The 18,494-nt window shown below is 41.7% G+C and overlaps 1 protein-coding gene and 1 non-coding gene across 7 annotated transcripts in view; both read right to left on the reverse strand.

The window, feature by feature from the left end:
• Positions 1-17,027, reverse strand: part of Ttbk2 (tau tubulin kinase 2) — a 132,246-nt gene extending 115,219 nt beyond the window's left edge. For 5 of the 6 annotated variants that reach the window (XR_004944757.1, XM_036185038.1, XM_036185034.1 and 2 more), the window contains exon 1: positions 16,669-17,027. The gene's annotated coding sequence lies outside the window, so the exon portion shown is untranslated. The remainder of the gene's footprint in view (positions 1-16,668) is intronic. The other variant, XM_036185037.1, reaches the window with a different exon arrangement.
• Positions 7,857-7,962, reverse strand: LOC118583247. Its single transcript, XR_004944837.1, has one exon. It is a non-coding gene; the product is annotated as a U6 spliceosomal RNA (small nuclear RNA).
• Positions 17,028-18,494: the final 1,467 nt, after the last annotated feature.

Genomic DNA, 18,494 nt, shown 5'->3' on the forward strand with positions numbered 1-18,494 from the left:
AAAAAAAATTTAGACAAGACCAATAATAATTCAGCTGAGCCCAGTTAATTTGCCAACTCATAGCATAATTAACTACTAAGTAATTATTATTTTCGTGTCCAAATTTTGGGGTAGTTTGTTTTGAGGAACTGTCCTGGTTAGTTTTTGTCAGTTTTGACACATTAGAGTTATTGGGAAAGAGGAAACTTAACTGAAAAAAATGTCTCCATCAAACTGCCTGTAAGCAAATCTATGGAGCACTTTCTTAATTAATGATTGATGTGAGAGGCCCCAACCACTGTGGGCTGTTGTGGGATATTTGTAGACCGTGTGAAAATGTATTGCTGTGATTGGTGTAATAAAAAGCTGAACGGCCGATAGCTAGGCAGGAGGTGTAAGTGGGACTTCCAGGCAGAGAAAGAACTCCAGGAAGAAGAGTTGCCAGCCAGACACAGAAGCAGCAGCATGAGCAGTACGGAGAGATGAGGTAACAAGCCATGTGGCAGATGTAGATGAAAATAAATGGGTTAATTTGTTCTAAAAGCTAGTGAGACAAGTTTAAGCCAAGGTCTCAATTTCCTGTACTGACATCCTTCCATGATGGACTGTGATGTGGAAATATAAGCCAAATAAACCCTTCCTCCCCAAGTTGTTTTGGTCATGATGTTTAATAGCAGCAGTAGACACCTAAGACAGGAGATCAGTAAATACACAGAAGAGTAAACAAGCATAACATAAAAGTGCATGGGAAAACAATTAAATTTGTCCCAATTTTTAAAAAAAGTTTTTATTGGAGGGAAGAATACACAGACATGAAAGGCAAACTGAATTTAGTAAAAATGAGGCTAAGAAACTAGGGATATAGGTCAAGTGGTAAAGTGTTTGCCTAGCATGTGTATAGGTCTGTGTTCCATGTCTGACAGTGCAAAAAGGTGTTAAAAATTCTTTTGCAGCCAAAGCAATTCTTCTTGATCTCGAACTATACTGCAGAGCCATAATCACAAAGATAGTATGCCCTAAAAAGACATAGACAATGGAACAGAAACTCCAAGAATACACCTGCACAGCTATGTTCACCTAATTTTTGACAAATGGTATAAAAATACATACTGAAAAAAAGGGCAGCTTGTTCAATAAATGGTGCTGGCAAAACTGGATAACCCCTTGCGGCAGAATAGAATGAGACCAGTATCTCTCTCTCTCTCTCTGCACAAAAGTTAATTAAAGGTGGATCAAAGACCTTAATTTAAAACCCAAAATACGGGCTGGAGAGATGGCTCAGAGGTTAAGAGCACTGGCTGCTTTTCCAGAGGTTCTAAGTTCAATTCCCAGCAACCACATGGTGGCTCACAACCATCTGTAGTGAGATCTGGTGCCCTCTTCTGGCCTGCAGGAAGACATACAAGCAGAACACTGTATACATAATAAATAAATACGTCTTTAAAAATACACACACACACACACACACACACACACACACACACACAATTGCTCAAACTCCTAGGAGAGGTTCAGGATATAGGTATAAGCAAGAACTTTCGGAACAGAAGCCCAATGACACAACAAATAGCCATAAGAATTGGCAAAAAGGATTGCATAAAATCAAAACAGCTTCTACACAGCAAAAGATATCATCAACAAGATGAACAGCCTATTGAATAGGAGGAAATCCTTGTCAGTTCTATTTTAGATAAGGGATTACTAGTTAGACTATGCAAAGAACTTCAAAAAATTAAATTAAAAAAAAAAACAAAAAACCAAAAACCAGCTGGGGGGTGGGGGGTGGGGGGTGGGTGGGCGCACACCTTTAATCCCAGCACTCGGGAGGCAGAGCCAGGCGGATCTCTGTGAGTTCGAGGCCAGACTGGGCTACAGAGTGAGTTCCAGGACAGGCTCCAAAGCTACATAGAGAAACCCTGTCTCGAAAAACAAAAACAAACCTGCTCAGCAATTAAAAGTGCTTGCTGTTCTTCCAAAGAACCAGAGTTTGATTCCCAGCACTGACATCTAGCATCCACAGCTCCATGGGATCCAACACCTTCTTCTGGCCTCAGCAGATGCCCACATAAGTGTGGTATTCACACACACACACACAATCTTTTCTAAAAATTGACAATAGCCAGGTGTGATGGCACATGCCTTTAATCCTAGCATTCTGGAGGCAGAAGCAGGTGGAACTCTGTGAGTTCAAGACCAGCCTGCTCTAACAAAGCGAGTTCCAAGACAGACTCCAAAGCTACACAGAGAAACCCTGTCTTGAAAACCAAAATAGATAAAGAAATAGTTGTCACATAAAGACACAAAAATGCTAATGTATGTATTTTAAAGGGTTCAGCATCCTTAGCCATTAGGAAAGGCAAATTAAACTCCTCTGAGATTCCATCTCACCCCAGTCAGAATGCTACCAAGAAAACAAATAACAACAGATGCTGGAGAGTTTATGAGGACAAGGGACCCTCATTCCCTGCTAGTAAAATGTAAATATAAACTGATGCAGCCACTATGGAAATCAGTGTGGAGGTTTTACAAAAATCTAAAATGAGAACTCCCATACCACTCAGCTGAACCCGCTCCAGTGCACATACTCTACTTGAATATCCATGTTTACTGTTGCTCTAGTTACAGCAGCAAGGAAATGGAATCAGCCTAGATACACATCAACAGATGAATGAATAATAAAAACATGATACATATGCACAATGGATTTATTCATGCATGAGGAAAAATAAATTATTAAAATTGTAGGGAAATAGATGGATCTGGAAAATATTATATTTTCTCTTACATGTGGATCCTGGCCTTAAATATTTATATGTATTTATATGTAGGACTAAGTGTGTATACAGGCCAGGAAACCAGAGAGAGCCCATGAAGATGAGATGTGGAAGCTTTAAGGCAGTGGGTGGGAAAGGCAATAAGACAAAATAAGAAGGTAAAATGAGGGTTGGGGATTTAGCTCAGTGGTAGAGCACTCGCCTAGCAAGCTCAAGGCCCTGGGTTTGATCCTCTGCTAAAAAAAATAAATAAAAAAATAAAAATAAAAAATAAAATAAAATAAAATAAAAAAAGGTAAAATGAAGAATATGGGGGATGGGGGAGGAGGAGGGCAGGGGTGTAGAAATGGAGACAGGGAATTGAGGAGTAAGCAAATATATATGTGGGGAAGGTCAACCAAAATGCTGTTTTAACAAAAGTATCATTTTAGAGACAAACAATAAAACTGAGCATGATGGCCTGGCAGTGGTAGCCCACGCCTTTAATCCCAGCACTCAGAGCCAGGCTGATCTCTGTGAGTTCGAGGCCAGGCTCGTCTACAGAGTGAGTTCCAGGAAAGGCAAAAGCTAAACAGAGAAACCCTGTCTCGAAAACAAAAAAACCTGAGCATGATGTCTGTAACCCAGCACTCAAGAGTCTAAGGCATAAGGCAAGAGGATTAACATCAGTTCAAGAGGAGTCTGGGCTATATTGTATGAGATCCTATCACAAAAAGTCCCCTTTCCTATCAAAAGAAAATGGGCTAATTAGATGTTTTGAGAAGCCTAGGGAGCATCCATCTGTGAATGACTTCAGGCAAGAACTCGGTTAGGAGACTATTCTTATTTAGACAGGCTGAAGTGATAAACTTCTATACACTGGATGAAAGCAAGATAATTTACTAAATATACGGCATGTTTTGTGCCATGTGTAATTTATATAAGAATCTACTCTTTACCAGAAAAATATAAGAAAGTTATTTTTAACTATGATTTTAATGTCAATGAATACAATGTGAAAGTGATTCATTGGGAAAAGTCTATGATACATTTAAAGTTGAGGGAACATACTTAAAGCTATATTTAGGCATATACATAACTTATTTCTAGCGAGAGTGTGAGTGGGGACTATGACTCCTCCTCTTTGTTGGAAATTTAAATACACCTACCTTACCACTTCAAATCCTGGCTAAACCAAACTAGACGGAGCCAGATTTACCTTACTAGCCAACAAGAAAAACAGACAAAATATATAAAATGGAGGGTTTCAGACAACCAGAGATCCATGAAAAAAAGGCAGATAGGGCAGTAAGCTCTCCTACTGCCCAGATCATGCCCTGGAGAGCCTTCCAGAGTGAGCACAGGGATGGGAGCACACCGGAGTTCAGCAGTCTGCGAGACTGGAAAGTGAAGATCAAGAAAACTAAAGTTTACTGGGCCGAGTAAATCTCATTACAGATGGTTGTGAGCCACCATGTGGTTGCTGGGAATTGCACTCAGGACCTCTGGAAGAGTAACCAGTGCTCTTAAACTCTGAGCCATCTCTCCAGTCAGGATGCATGAAACTATTTTTGAACAACTAACTGTATCCCAAAATAAAATTCAAAACTATTTAAAGAAAATTTTGAAAAAGAAATAAAAGAAAACAATATAACAACATAAAATCACAATGTCTGGTATTCACTCAAAAACTCCCAGGGATGGAAACAAAAAGAAATACCCACAAGACTGAACAAGTACACATAACATTGGTGGATAACAATTTTAAAACAATTTTATAGATACAGTCAATGTTTTACAAAATAGAGAAAAGCACAGACAGAAAGATATGTAAATTAATGAATGAATGCGCAAGTAAATAAATGAATGCGTGTCTAGGGATAAAAAGTATGAATCTGGTAAAATAAGCATATCAGAAAGGCACAACCCCATACCCCAAGCCTAGCTCTGGTCTACAGCTCCTGTACTAGCCCAGGCAGAGGCAGGCGGGACTCTCCCATCAGACACACATGCCGGGGTCACACTGCAAAAAGAAAGACAGAGAAAGGCCAAGACAGTATGCCTCCCCCAAACCCACTCATCTACTAAATGTTCTCCAATGAGAATCACCTAGACAAACACCAGAACACAAAATTTTAAAAAAAATTCATAAACTTGAAAATAAAGTCGAGGACTGAATTATTCATGCAGAGAATATGGAAAAAAGAAAGAAAAACCCGTATGAAAGAAACATAAGGGACGTTGGGACACCATGAAAAGACCAAATCTTCTAATTACAGGCACAGACAAGATCATCAATAGGATCATAGAAGAAAACTCCAAATTAAGGAAAGACATGCCCATACAAGGAGTACACAGAACACCAGACAGGACCAGAAAATAAACTCCCCACAGCATATTAGAGTTAAAACACTAACTATGCAGAACAAAGAGGAGGAACTGAAATCTGTAAGAAAAAGCCACAAGTCATATATAAGAAAAGGAAACCCACCAGAATAATGGAAACTTTAAAAGCCAGAAGGTTCTGGAGCAATATATTTGAAGTTCTATAAAACAATAGATGCTAGCCTAAACTACTGTACACAGTAAAACTGCCTGCTATTATTGGAGGAGGAAGAAAAAGTTCTCATGGTATCAACAGGCTACAAGAACTCACGTCCGCCAAACCAGCCCTACAGCAAACACCAGCAGCAACAGTGCAGACTGAAGCAAGAAGCAAGCACAGCCGAGACTACAGAAAGGGAACAGATGAAGCCACAGTCACCGAAACACACACAGGACTAAGACCACAAAGTAAACCAGCAACCACAAACCGACAGCAATCAGCACACACATTTCATAATGAATGAGTGCCCTCAATCTCCCCCCCTCGATCAAAGACACAGATTAAGTGAATGTACTAAGAAATAAAATTCATCTTTGTGTTCTCTATAAGAAACTCATCCTATCTTGAAAGATAGATACCACCTTAAAGAGAAACGATATAGAGAACATATTCCAAGCAAATGGAACCAGGAAGCAAGCAGGTGTCGTCATCTTAAGATCCAATAAAATAGACTTCAAACTAAAATTAATCAGAAGAAATAAAGAAGACACTTCATTCTAATCAAGGACACAATTAACCAAGAAGACATTACACTCCAAACATATCTGCATCAAAATCTGCCTCACTCAATTACACTGAAAATATACTACAGGACTTAAAGACAGAAACTGACTCCAAACCAACAATAAGTGGTGATTACAATGCCTCTCTTTCTCCAAAAGACAGGTCAAACAAACAAAAATAGACAGAGAAGTGTAACATGAAATCTAATAGGACTTTTTAAATGAAAAACCCAGAGCCAGATACTGGGGTAAATGCTGAAAGATCAGAGAGACAAAGGAACAGGCCACTAGGACTCCTCAGCCTGAAAAGCCTTAGTTCCTGTCTCCTCACCATATACATGCTCTCCACCCTGACATCACTTCCTTCCTAAGTGCTGGGTGGGATTAAAGGCGTGTGATTCCCAAGTACTGGGATTAAAGGTGTGTGCCACCACTGCCTGGCTGTTTCTCTCCTAGACTGAATCAATCTCATATAATCCAGGGTAGCTTTGAACTCAGAGATCCAGACAGATCTCTGCCTCCCCAAGTGTTAGGATTAAATGTGGGTACCACTACTGCCTGGCTTCTATGTTTAATCTAGTGGCCTGTTCTGTTCTCTGATCTTCAGGCAGATTTTATTAGGGTACACAATCTATCACCACAGAGAAGGATCAGAATTGCATGATATCACACATCAAATGTACCTACCAAAAATTTATAGACTATTCCATCCCAAACCCAAAGAATATATATTCTCTTCAGCAGCCCTTGAAGTAGCTCCAAAATAGACCAATAGTGGGACACAAAACAAATCTTAACTCAGAAAACAGAAATGACTCCATGTCAGGACCATAATGGAATAAAGCTCAAATCAACAGTAAACTAATTCCACAAACTCATGGAGATTAAACGACGATGCATTACCAAATGATGTCAGAGAAGAAATCAAGAAACCAATCACATTCCTGGAATTAACTAAAAATGAAACCACACAACAAAAATCAGGGACACACTAAACACAGTTCTAAGAAGGAAATTTATAGCTCTAATCTCTTATTTTAAAAAATAAGACAGTACAAAAAAAAAAAATGTTTAATAATTCAACTCAAGAACTTCCAAGAACAACACACTAAACCCAAATCCAGTAGATGGCAAGAAATAAAATTACAGACCAAATTAAAGAAATAGAGACAAAGAAAACAGTATCAAGAATCAACAAATCTCAGAGTTGTTTACTGTAGTTGGTTTTAATGTCCACTTGCCAGGATTAGAATCACCTGAGTATGAAGTCTCACTGGAAGAGCAGTGAGCTTGAAGCTATAGAGAAGGAACTATCCAAAGGGAAATGAATGTGGGGCCGGGGCAAGGGAAAACCAGAAGAAAAGAATCAAAAGCACAAAGCATTAGGGTGCTGTAGGATAACACTGAAGGACTAACATGATCTAACGGCAATCCAGGGAAAACAATGAAGAGCATTTATCCTTTATTTCTGTAATTCTGTCTATTCTGCTTTCAGTTACTGTAATCATGCTATCCAGAAAAGTTTCTTCCTTTTTTTTTTTTTGTTTTTTGTTTTTTGTTTTTGTTTGAGGTAGGGTTTTTGTTTTTTGAGGCAGGATTTCTTTGTGTAGCCCTGGCTGCCTTGGAACTCACTCTGTAGACCAGGCTGGCCTTGAACTCACTGAGATGGCCTGTCTCTGCCTTCTGAGTACTGAGATTAAAGGTGTGCACCATCACTGGCAATTTATTTCCATTTTTTAATCATTTACTTTACTTTCATTGGGCTCAAAGACATGGGAGAGGGGGAGATGAGAAGCAGAAGAAATGTCTGAAAATTTTCCAAATTTGATAAGAACTAACCATAACACACATCACCTATTATTAAAGTGTAAGATCCGATGCTTCCCAGTTAATCATGATATGTTGTAGTGAGAGATTCCACAGAGCCACTGCATCTGGCTTGAACTCTGGAGAGCCAGCACCTAAGCTTTGAACTGCATTTTGTTTAAAGTCAGGGATTCTTCTTTTTTTTTTTTTTTTAATATGGAATGCTTCACAAATTTGCGTGTCATCCTTGCTCAGGGGCCATGTAACCTTCTCTGTATCGTTCCAATTCTAGTCTATGTGCTGCCGACGCGAGCACAGTCAGGGATTCTTATCCGAGTTCTTCTCGAAAGAATTTCATCGTCTCTGCAAAACTTAGTCTTAGGACCTGGCAAACCAGGAGGGGTCTCATGGCTGGGAATTGCTTAGGCAAAGGGTTCCTTCAAACAACACCAGAAAGAGAGGTTTGGGTATGCAGAAACTAGTTTGCTCAATGGTGTGTGTGTGTGTGTGTGTGTGTGTAAAATAAAAAATTCATTCTGGAATGACACTGTCTTCAACAGACCCTCACCAAACAGAACACCAACAATACATTATAAAAGTTGTAGACTATTTTGTGTGTGTTTCTGTGTTCAGGTGCACGTGTGCTCACCAAACAGAACACCAACAATACATTATAAAAGTTGTAGACTATTTTGTGTGTGTTTCTGTGTTCAGGTGCACGTGTGCTCACCAAACAGAACACCAACAATACATTATAAAAGTTGTAGACTATTTTGTGTGTGTTTGTGTTCAGGTGCACGTGTGCTCACACATGTGGAAGCCAGAGGACAACCTTGTGTGTCTCATCAAGTGTTATCTACTTTGTATTTTATTTTATTTTTTTGTCGAGAAAGCCTAGTAACCTGAAGTCAATCCCCAGGACCCACATAAAGGTAGGACTGAATCAATTCCACAACATGGTTTTCTGACCTTCATACTCTGTTGTATGAGCACCTCACACAAAATAACTGAAAAAAAAAAATTTCTAAATTGCTATGAAAAATGGAGCCCGATAGAGGGAAAAAGAAGGATCAAGGAAGTGGGTCATAGAAGGAAACCGAACGCAGATATGAAAGCAGAAGAGGAAACACTGGGGGTGGAAGGTAGAAATGTTCTGGAGTCACTGAAAAGATCTTTTTCGAAGGCCGTTTCAATGCGTGCTGGTTAATGCTGTCTATTTGGCTGGGTTAAGAGGCACCTAGGGGGCTGGAAAGATGGCTCAGAGGTTAAGAGCACTGGTTACTCTTCCAGAGGTCCTGAGTTCAATTCCCAGCAACCACATGGTGGCTCTCAACCATCTGTAATGAGACCTGGTGCCCTCTCTTCTGGCCTGCAGGGATACATGCAGACAGAACACTGCAAACTTAATAAATAAATTAAAAAAAAAAAAAAGAGGCACCTAGAAGTCAGCAGAGCACAGCTCTGAGTGTGACTGTGTCGGCGATTCCAAGAACGAGTGGCAGGGGAACGTGGGGAACATTATCCCACAGGTGAGAGCATGGATGAAATAAAGGGGAACCCAAATAAAGTCCTCCAAAGTGCAGGCGTTCTCTCTCTACTTCCTGGCCACCGGGATGTGAGCTTGGCTCTATCAAACCTTCTCTGCTGTGATTACCATGGGGCAAACTAAGTCATCCCTCCCGTGAGTTGTCTCTGTCAATTATTCTGCCACGGTGATGAAACGTCTAGAAAACTGATAGCAGAGAAGTGGAGTTGTTGTTACTACCTGACCGTATGGTTTAGAATACTTTGGAAGTGGTTTGTGGGAAGAGTCTGGAAAAGTAGGCTAGATGAATGTTTTAAGCAGAACTTAATGGGAGGCTTTGATAGCTCACACCAGAAATAACAGGAATGAAGACAAAAATGGACTCTAGCAGTGGTTCTCAACCTGCGTGTCATGACCCCTTTGGGTCACACATATCAGATTTTGTTGTTTTGGGTTTTGTTTTTTTCTTTTCTTTTTTTTTTAAATTTTTATTTATTTATTTATTTTTTTGAGACAGGGTTTCTCTGTGTAGCTCTGCGCCTTTCCTGGATCTTGCTCTGTAGACCAGCCTGGTCTCGAACTCACAAAGATCCGCCTGCCTCTGCTGGGATTAAAGGCGTGCTCCACAACTGCCCATGGTTTTTGTTTTTTTAAGACAGAGTTTTTCTGTGTAGTCCTGGCTGTCCTGAACTTGCTCTGTAGACTAGGCTGGCCTTGAACTCAAAGATCCACTTGACTCAGCTTCCTGAGAGCTGGGATTAAAGGCTGTGCCACCACTGCCCAGCACATACCAGACATTTACATTATGATTCACAACACTAGAAAAATTACAGTACAAAGTAGCAAAGAAATATGTCTTAGGGTTTCTATTGCTTCGACAAAACAAAATACCATGACCAAAAGCAATTGGGGAGGAAAGGGTTTATTTGGCTTACACTTCAGCATTGCTGTTCATCATTGAAGGAAGTCAGGGCAGGAACTCAAACAGGGCAGGACCCTGGAGGCAGGAGCTGATGCAGAAGCCATAGAGGGGTGCTGCTTACTGGTTTGCTTACAGTTTCAGAGGTTCAGTCTATTATCCTCATAGCAGGGAATGCGATGGTGTGTAGGAAGACGTGGTGCTGGTAGCTGAGAGTCCTACATCTTGCAGCCAAGAAGTCGTCAACTAACACACTGGGCAGTGTCCTGAGCACAGGAAATCTCAAAGCCTGCCCCCATAGTGACATAACTTCCTCCAACAAGGCCATACCCACTCTAACAAAGCCACATCTCCTATTAGTACCATTCTCTATGAGATCATAGGGGCCAATTACATTCAAACCACCATATTCCACTCCCTAGCCCTCAGAAGCTTATAACCATATCATAATGAAAAATGCATAGAGTCCAACTTGAAAAGGCCCCATAGTCTATCACAGTCTCAACAAGGTTTGAAAGTCCAAAGTTCAAAGTCTCTTCTGAGATTCATAGAATCACTTAACTGTGATCCCCTATAAAATTAAAATTAAAAAAAGTAGATCACCTACTTCCAACATATAATGGCACAGGATATACATTACCATTCCAAAACATAGGGAAGGGGGCATAATGAGGATATATTGGACCAATGCAAGACCAAAAACCAGCTGGGCAAACTCCAAACTCTGCATCTCCATGTCTGATGCTGAAACACTCTTCAGATCTCCAACTCTGTTCAGCTTTGTTAAGTGCAACAGATTTCTTTCATGGGCTGGTTCCACTCCTGTTAGCTGCTCTCCTCAGCAAGTATATCACAACTCTGTCATCTCTAACGTATTAGGTTCTCCAAGGCAACCCAGGCTTCAACTTCACAGCTTCATGCAATGACCTCTCTACTAGGCCTCCATTTAGGGCCACCCCTGACACATGCCTGGCCTCAGCAGCTTTCTTTAGGCGTGCAGGCAAATTCCATAACCTATTTCTTCTATCCTTAACTCTAAAGCCAGAACCATGGGTTGAGGCTCAAAAGAGCTAGCAAAGTCTGAAAAGTTTTCAATCTCTCTAAAGATGATGTCTGCCAATATAGTGTCAGAAAGTCATTAAACAAAGAAGATAAGAAGCCTAAAACCAAAGTCCCCAAGATTCAGTGTCTAGTTATTCCATGTGTCCTGCAAGACAAATGCCAATGTACTGCTTTAAAGAGACAACACACCGGGAAGAATGGTAGAAGCTGTAGAATACGCTACACTTTTGACCAGGAGAATAAAAGAAGACAGAGCAATATGCCAGAAACAGACTGCCAGGAGATGTACACTGTCCTCACAGGAGGTCTCTGCTTGTGAGTCCAACAAAATTGAAGGGTATTTAAGAATAACTAATACAAATAAGTAATCAGACCTTGGGTTGGAGAAGAATTTCAAGAGCACATCTCATCCATTGCAGACTGAGTTTGTCTAAGTTCGTATAATTCATTCAAAAGACCTTGCTTTGAGAAGATAGGTCCTGAGTGCCTTGCTAGTGCAGGGTTAGTTTGACAAGCACTTCCTGGCATCCAGCTGTTCAGGCCACTTCAGAGACCACTGTCCATGCAGACATAACTATCACTGGAACTGGCAACAGACCTTGGTACCATCCATATGATCCATATTTTGCGGACATGCAGAATAAAATGCTGTAGGATGGAGGCTTCCATTCCAATTTAAAGCAAGGTCAGGATTCCTGCAAACAGCCCTACAGAGCAATGTGCAAAACCATGAGAATGAAGCCAAAGATGCAATGGAGACCGCCTGGAAGGTCAGATGTGTCAGGGACTTGGAATGTGCAAAACAGAAAAGACACAGGCTGCTACCAAGTAAAAGCAACCAAAGAAAAAGGCTATGTAGGCTGCAAACAGCAAGGTCCTAGAGGTAGTGCTGATCTGGAAAACACATCACATTACTATTCCAGACATGGAACTATGGGAATGGTTTCCCCATTGGGTCTGTCTTGCTTTGGTCCTAACCCCACCTTGCTCCTTTTCTATTTCCTCCTTTGGGAATGAAATTGTTTACTGTGTGCCACTGTACTTTCTAAGTATGTAATTTTCCTTCTGATTTTACAAGGACTCAGCTGAGTTTGCTTCCATCTCAAATATTTTAAACTCGGACTTTTGAAGAAGTTAGAACTGTAAAGACTGTGGGAACTCTGGAGCTGGACTGTATAATTGTACTTTCAGATGGACATAAACCTTCTGAAGGCCAGGGGTGGGATTTTAAGGTGTTTTATTTAAATCTCTGATGAGGAGCCGTGTGTGTGTGTGTGTGTGTGTGTGTGTGTGTGTGTGTGTGTGTAGGCTCGCATGCCACAGCATGCATGTGAAGGTTTGAAACAGGGTCTGTCTTTTGCTGTTCCCCCTGAATATACCAGATGTGAGCTTCCAAGGATTATCATCTCCACCTACTATCTCAGCACAGGTACACATATGTGCTTCCACATCTGGCTTCACATGGCTTCTGGGGTTTGAATTTAGCTTCTTAGACTTGTGTGGCAAGCACTTTTACCCACTGAGCCAACTTCCCAGTCCAAATGTTATGGTTTAAAGAGCTATGTTTGGGTGTCAAATTAACAAGAGGTAGACCTGTAAGGGTTAATGTTGATTGTCAACTTGATTGAACTAAGAAGTGCTAAGGGGATTAGTAAAACACACCTCTGAGGGCAGGAGCCACGAGCATGGGTGTTTTCTGTGCTTCCTCAATGCAATGAAGTGAGCTGACCTGTTCCACCATGCCCTCCCTGCCACAGTGGGTGAAAACCTCAGAACTGTGAAACGAAATGTTTCCTTCTTTGTTTTTCTCCTGTTTATCACAGATACACAATGTCTGAATAACACACAAGGGTTACACGCACATTAAATTTTATTACTTTTTTCATAAGTATATTTATTTTTAATTTTTTAATTAGAGTGACAATATTTCCACTGACCTCTGAAGCTAATAGAGACTACCTTCAAATGAATCAGGGTTAATAAAACAGAAACTTCTCTTGAACCTACCTGCTCATGTCTACACTTTCTCTTCATAATACTTGAAACGTATCAGTTTCTACAGTTTTCCACTTCTATTATATGGTATACTCAAAAATGAAGAGGTATTTCTCTTTTGTCTATTGCTGAATTTTTTTTTTTTTTTTTTTTAAAGACAGGGTTTCTTTATGTAGCCTTGGCTGTCCTAGAACTAGCTCTGTAGACCAGGCTGGCCTCAAACTCACAGAGATCCACCTGCCTCTTAGCTCCTGAGTGCTGGGATTAAGGCGTGCAAAGTCACTGCCCAACCCTCCTGTTGAATCTTTAACCCATGGCAGTATAACATGGGAAATATTTAGCAAGTATTTTAAGAAATGGATGTATGCAGCTGTTATAATAACTTACCATTCAAAGATTCAAAGAGATTGCTTTGAATGATTTATTTATGTGTGTGACTGTTTTACCAGCATGTATGTCTGTGCACACCTGTGAGTCTGGTGCCCTTGAAGGTCAGAAGGTGGCACTGGATCCCCTAAAACTGAAGCTATGAATGGTAATGAGCTGCCATGTGAGAGCTGGGAACTAAACCCAGGTCCTTTGCAAGAACAGCCAGTGCTCTTAACACTGAGCCAGCTCTCCAGCCTCCAGCTCTCCAGCTCTCCAGCCTTGAATACGCTGAATGAATTTACTAAATGCCATGAAAGTTCAACAGAAAGGAAGTCCTAATCCAGTTTTCCAAGTAATCCTACATCCAGATAATTTTTAAATCAAACATTATCAGTATATACCATGCTTTTCTCTTTGGCTTTTCTTTCTCTTACTTTTCTTCCCTCATCTCTGCCTTATTAGTTATTGAAAAACGTTAATAAAATCATTTTTAGATACTATCTAAGCTGAGGTACTTAGTGGACCAAGAAAAAAGAAACTGTATAAACGTACCTATAACACACAACACATGCAGAAAGCTGCAGACAAATATTAACAGAAATATAGTATTGAGATGATCATATAACTTAGATAAGGGAAACACAACAACCTTAAAATGTTAAAAAGAAAGTGTAAAAAGATCAATGAGGGCTAGAGATGGCTCAGTGGTTGAGAGCATTGTCTGCTCTTCCAAAGGACCTGGGTTCAGTTCCTGTCACCCACACGGCAGCTCACAAGTTCCAGAGGATCTGGCACCTTCTTCTGGGTTCCATGGGCACCAGGCATGTATACAGTTACATACATGCAGGCAAAACAAACATACACAAAACATTTTTTTTTTAAATTAAAGATTAATGAGCTGGGTGTGGTTGCGCATGCTTGCAACCTTAGTTACTCTGCTGTCAAACACAGGTAGATAGACCATGAGACCCAGGCCAGCCTGAGCAATCTAGGAAAATTCTCTTTCAAAATAAAATGAAAAGTTGGGAATACAGCTCAGTTAGTAGAATGCTTGCCTAGAATGCATGAAGCCCTGAATTTGAACCCCAGCACAGCATAAAAATGGTAGTTAAGGGGGTGGGGATTTAGCTCAGTGGTAGAGCGCTTGCCTAACAAGCAAAAGGCCCTGGGTTCAGTCCTCAGCTCTGGGGGAAAAAAAAAAAGGTAGTTAAACCTGTAATTCCTGCACTTGAGGGGCTGAGGAAGGAGGATCACTGGGCCCTGAAGAGCAGCCTGAACTACCCAGTAAGTCTGTCTCTGAACAATAAAGCAGTATCATCCACTGGTGTTACTTGATAAAGTTGTGTAGCTCACAAGAACTTCCTGCTCAGCACCAAATGAAACTTCAATTCCTTGATGAGAACTAACTTGGCTATGTCACACTTATATACTTTGTAAAGTAACACTTCGAAAAACCAAATTTATCACTGCACACACATTTAGGCAAAATACACACAAAAATAAATATATCTAAAAAATTTTAAATAACCCATGACTGTCACATTTTAATGCAGCTTTATGTGTAAATTACCCCCTAAAATTGTCTAAATTATACAAATTTCACTTCTAACATGCCATTTAAAGATATATAAAGTCCTGCATAATTGAGTTCAATTTGTTCAGCTTTCCTGAGGTATTAAAATAGCCACTATTTAACAATAAAAATCTGAAGTCATATACAATACAGAATTCACTCAATAATATATATGTTCTCTAAGCCAGCTCCCTACTCATGATCAAAATGTTTCAATTTGAAATTATAAAATAAAATTAGTGAAGTTATGCTTGCGCTTCAATGTCTTTTATGTGTTCAAAACTGAAAGAGAAAAATCAGTTTCTAACATCCATTATAAAGTTAAACTACTGGAGACACTTTCCCTTGCAATCATGCTTCAAGCATGCGTACCTTTTGGTGTCTTCTTAAAAATTCATCATACAGGGAATATAAGCCTCTACATTAAAGATTTTTTTTCATTATGTTTTAATTTTTAATAGACCACAATCCAAATCAGGATAGATTCTCCAAAATGTCATATTGTTGTATCTGTCATTATTACAGCTGCTTTAAAGTGGTAAGACAAAAAGTATTCTTCAACCCATTCAAATACTTTTGAAATTCTCATTTTTTAAATCCCTTAAATGAATGTTATTCTAGTCCATTTAGTTCAAAGAAAACAGATACATCTTTGCAGTCTATCCTGGCCAGTCCATGTTTAATGTCAATGCAACTGTTAATGGCTCAAAACCAAACACTGTAACAAAACACAGCCGGAATCCTCCTTGTATTTGAGAGTCTGAGTACAAACATATGTCCATTCATAATATACTCTCTCACACAAATTCAACTCTACTAAATAACAACTTCCCATCATATACAGGTTAAAATAAAATTGTCTTCTTTAATGTTCAAAGGACAGCTTCCAAAGCTAGAGGAAAGAAGCCTATCAACTTTAATCCAAAGCAAAGTACAACTCAATGTCATTTTTACCTCTAAGGCAGCGCCACAACTGAAACAAAATGAACTTCACCGGAAGATGAAGTATCCTAGCATCCCTCTGATAATTTACTTCTCTGACTCGACAGTACGTATACGTGGGCTCTTTTGTCCCTCTTTCGGCATCCTGGCGTATCAACAGCATCATCTTTGTCAAAGCAAATCCCTCTGGTCATTGGTTCAGTACTACAAAGTCCTGGCCTTCCTTGTTACCCCACAGAGAAGAGATTCCGTAGTCCCGTCCGTCCCTCTTCCATTACAGCGAGAAAAGCAAGGTAAAATGAAACGCTCATAATTTTTAAAATCCTCTCTGTTCGGTCCTGGTAATCAGAAGAGTCATGAGTACAAGTGATATATGGGTCACCCACAGAACAGATGAAGCAGCTTCGTGACCCTCCAAGTTCAGGGAAGGCACCCAAAGCCTCCGGGGAAATGGGGCAGAACCAGAACGGTCTCTGGGATGAGGACCAATTTGGGTCTGGCGCCAGCCCAGGGCGTGGGCAGAGACCCAGGGGTCTCGGGCAGCCTCTCCTCCATGCCTGGGTAGGGTTGGGCGAGGGGTGCGGCGGGCGCAGAACGGCTACTTGGAGACGCCCTGGGGCTCGGGGGTGTGTCCTACCTGGGCCGCGGCGGACGCAGGATCTCCGGCGGAGGACTGGGGTTCAGCTCAGGGTCCGCACCGGCGGGAGTCACTGCTCAGCAGGCTGGCCCGCCGCCGCCTGCCCATCCCCCGCCGCCCACTGCGGCGGGACCCGAGCGCGGCTCAGACGGCCGGCGGTCCCCTCGGGTGCCGTCCGCGTCTAAAGGCGGCGGCGGCGGCTGCGGGTGTTGCTGCGGGCCTCCCCGGGCCGCTGCTCTCGTGCCAGCCCCTGCACCTCCTCCTGCCGCCGCCGCCGCCGCCTCGTCCCCACCGCTCCCATAGCCGCTGCGGCGACTACTGCAGCGCCCGCTGACCCGGCCCGACGTTACTCTCCCCCCCGCAAGCCGCACAGCCTAGCCCACCTGCCCTGCCAGCGCGCACCGCCCACCTCTCCGCCGCGGTTGCTGATTGGAGAGCACGTTCCCAGCCCGTGGCGTCGGTTGGCTAGTCCCATTGCCTATCAGGGAGGGGGCGGAGAAATGAGCCGAGAGCGTCTCCGCCCCCCACCGGAGAATTGCCGCTATCTTCAGGTTTGCCTGAGAGGGCGAGTTACCGGGAAAGGAGCATCACAATGACAGTGCGCGTGCGCGCGGGAATTCTGGGACTTGTAGTTCCAGTCTCCGCCGCAACGGCCGGCCTGTCCGGAGTAGAGACCATGGGCGCAGTGCTTCTGAGAGCGGGCATGAGTAGGTGTTCTCCTAGTTCAGCGTGCTTGTGACCACAGAGTTGGTCCCTTTGGAAGAAAATTGGGGAATACTTTGTCACTGAGGCAGTCTCAACGAGAATCGTGAGGCCGGGTCGTTGTTTAAGGTCTACTCGCCTGCTCAGACCTGAAGCAGCCAGGATCTGAGGAATGGGCGCTGTCCCCAGAACCTCAACCTAAGCTCCTGGCCAGGGCCGGGAGACCCGTAGGTGTGAGGAAAGAAAGGAGTTGCAAAGACGTCAGCCTGGAGAAGGGAGTACCTCTTCACAACCTACGAAAAAACCCAGTGCACAACCCTTGGTGTGGACCAGTCTGGGACTCTAAGCTGGAGTTGGCAGAAGTGCCTCAAAGACATACAAAGACTAACTAGGAAGGGTGGAGCCTTGAGGCTGAGTGCGAGACATTCATATTTCGTGCTGAATGGGTGCCAAGCTCCTTGGTGAAAAACAAAACAAAAAGCTAAGAGTAAGTCACCCTCCTATCTTTACTGGCCATTGTGTAGACATTAAAAATTAAGAGTGAACTTTACCAAGAATACAAAACGAATGTCAAAACCAAATGTCGGGTCTGTTTAAATACCGCATGTCCAATGCTCTTTCTCCTTAACAGTTACAATGATTGCCACGTGTTTGCGATGGACGGAAAGGATGAGACGAATTTCAACGCGTCACTTTTAATTATCTTCCTAAGTGACAGAAATATTCTTCCTGTTGAGTAAATACCAGCCTCTTTATGTTCTTTTACTACGAACAGGAGACATCTTTACTGCTTGTCATGTTCAGATTCTTGAACAAAATGTACATTCAAAGGCAACTGATGATGAAGTCATCTTGTTCTATTTAACATAAAGAAGTTGCCAAACTGTTGAAAGCAGAAAAAATGCTTTTTTTCCATTATTGATTATAAATGTGCTACCACACCAGGTAGAATTTTTTTTTAATTTATGTTAACATACAAATGGGTTTCATTGTGCGATTGTCATTGTTTTGTTTTTAAGATGGAATGTAGCCCCTAGGTACCCCAGGATAACCTCAAACTTCTGGTCTTCTTGCCTCAGCCTTGGGCATGCTGGAATTATAGTTTCCAGTCAGCATCTTGACAA

The sequence above is a fragment of the Onychomys torridus genome, chromosome 4 (assembly GCF_903995425.1).
Source record: "Onychomys torridus chromosome 4, mOncTor1.1, whole genome shotgun sequence".
NCBI lineage: Eukaryota > Metazoa > Chordata > Mammalia > Rodentia > Cricetidae > Onychomys > Onychomys torridus.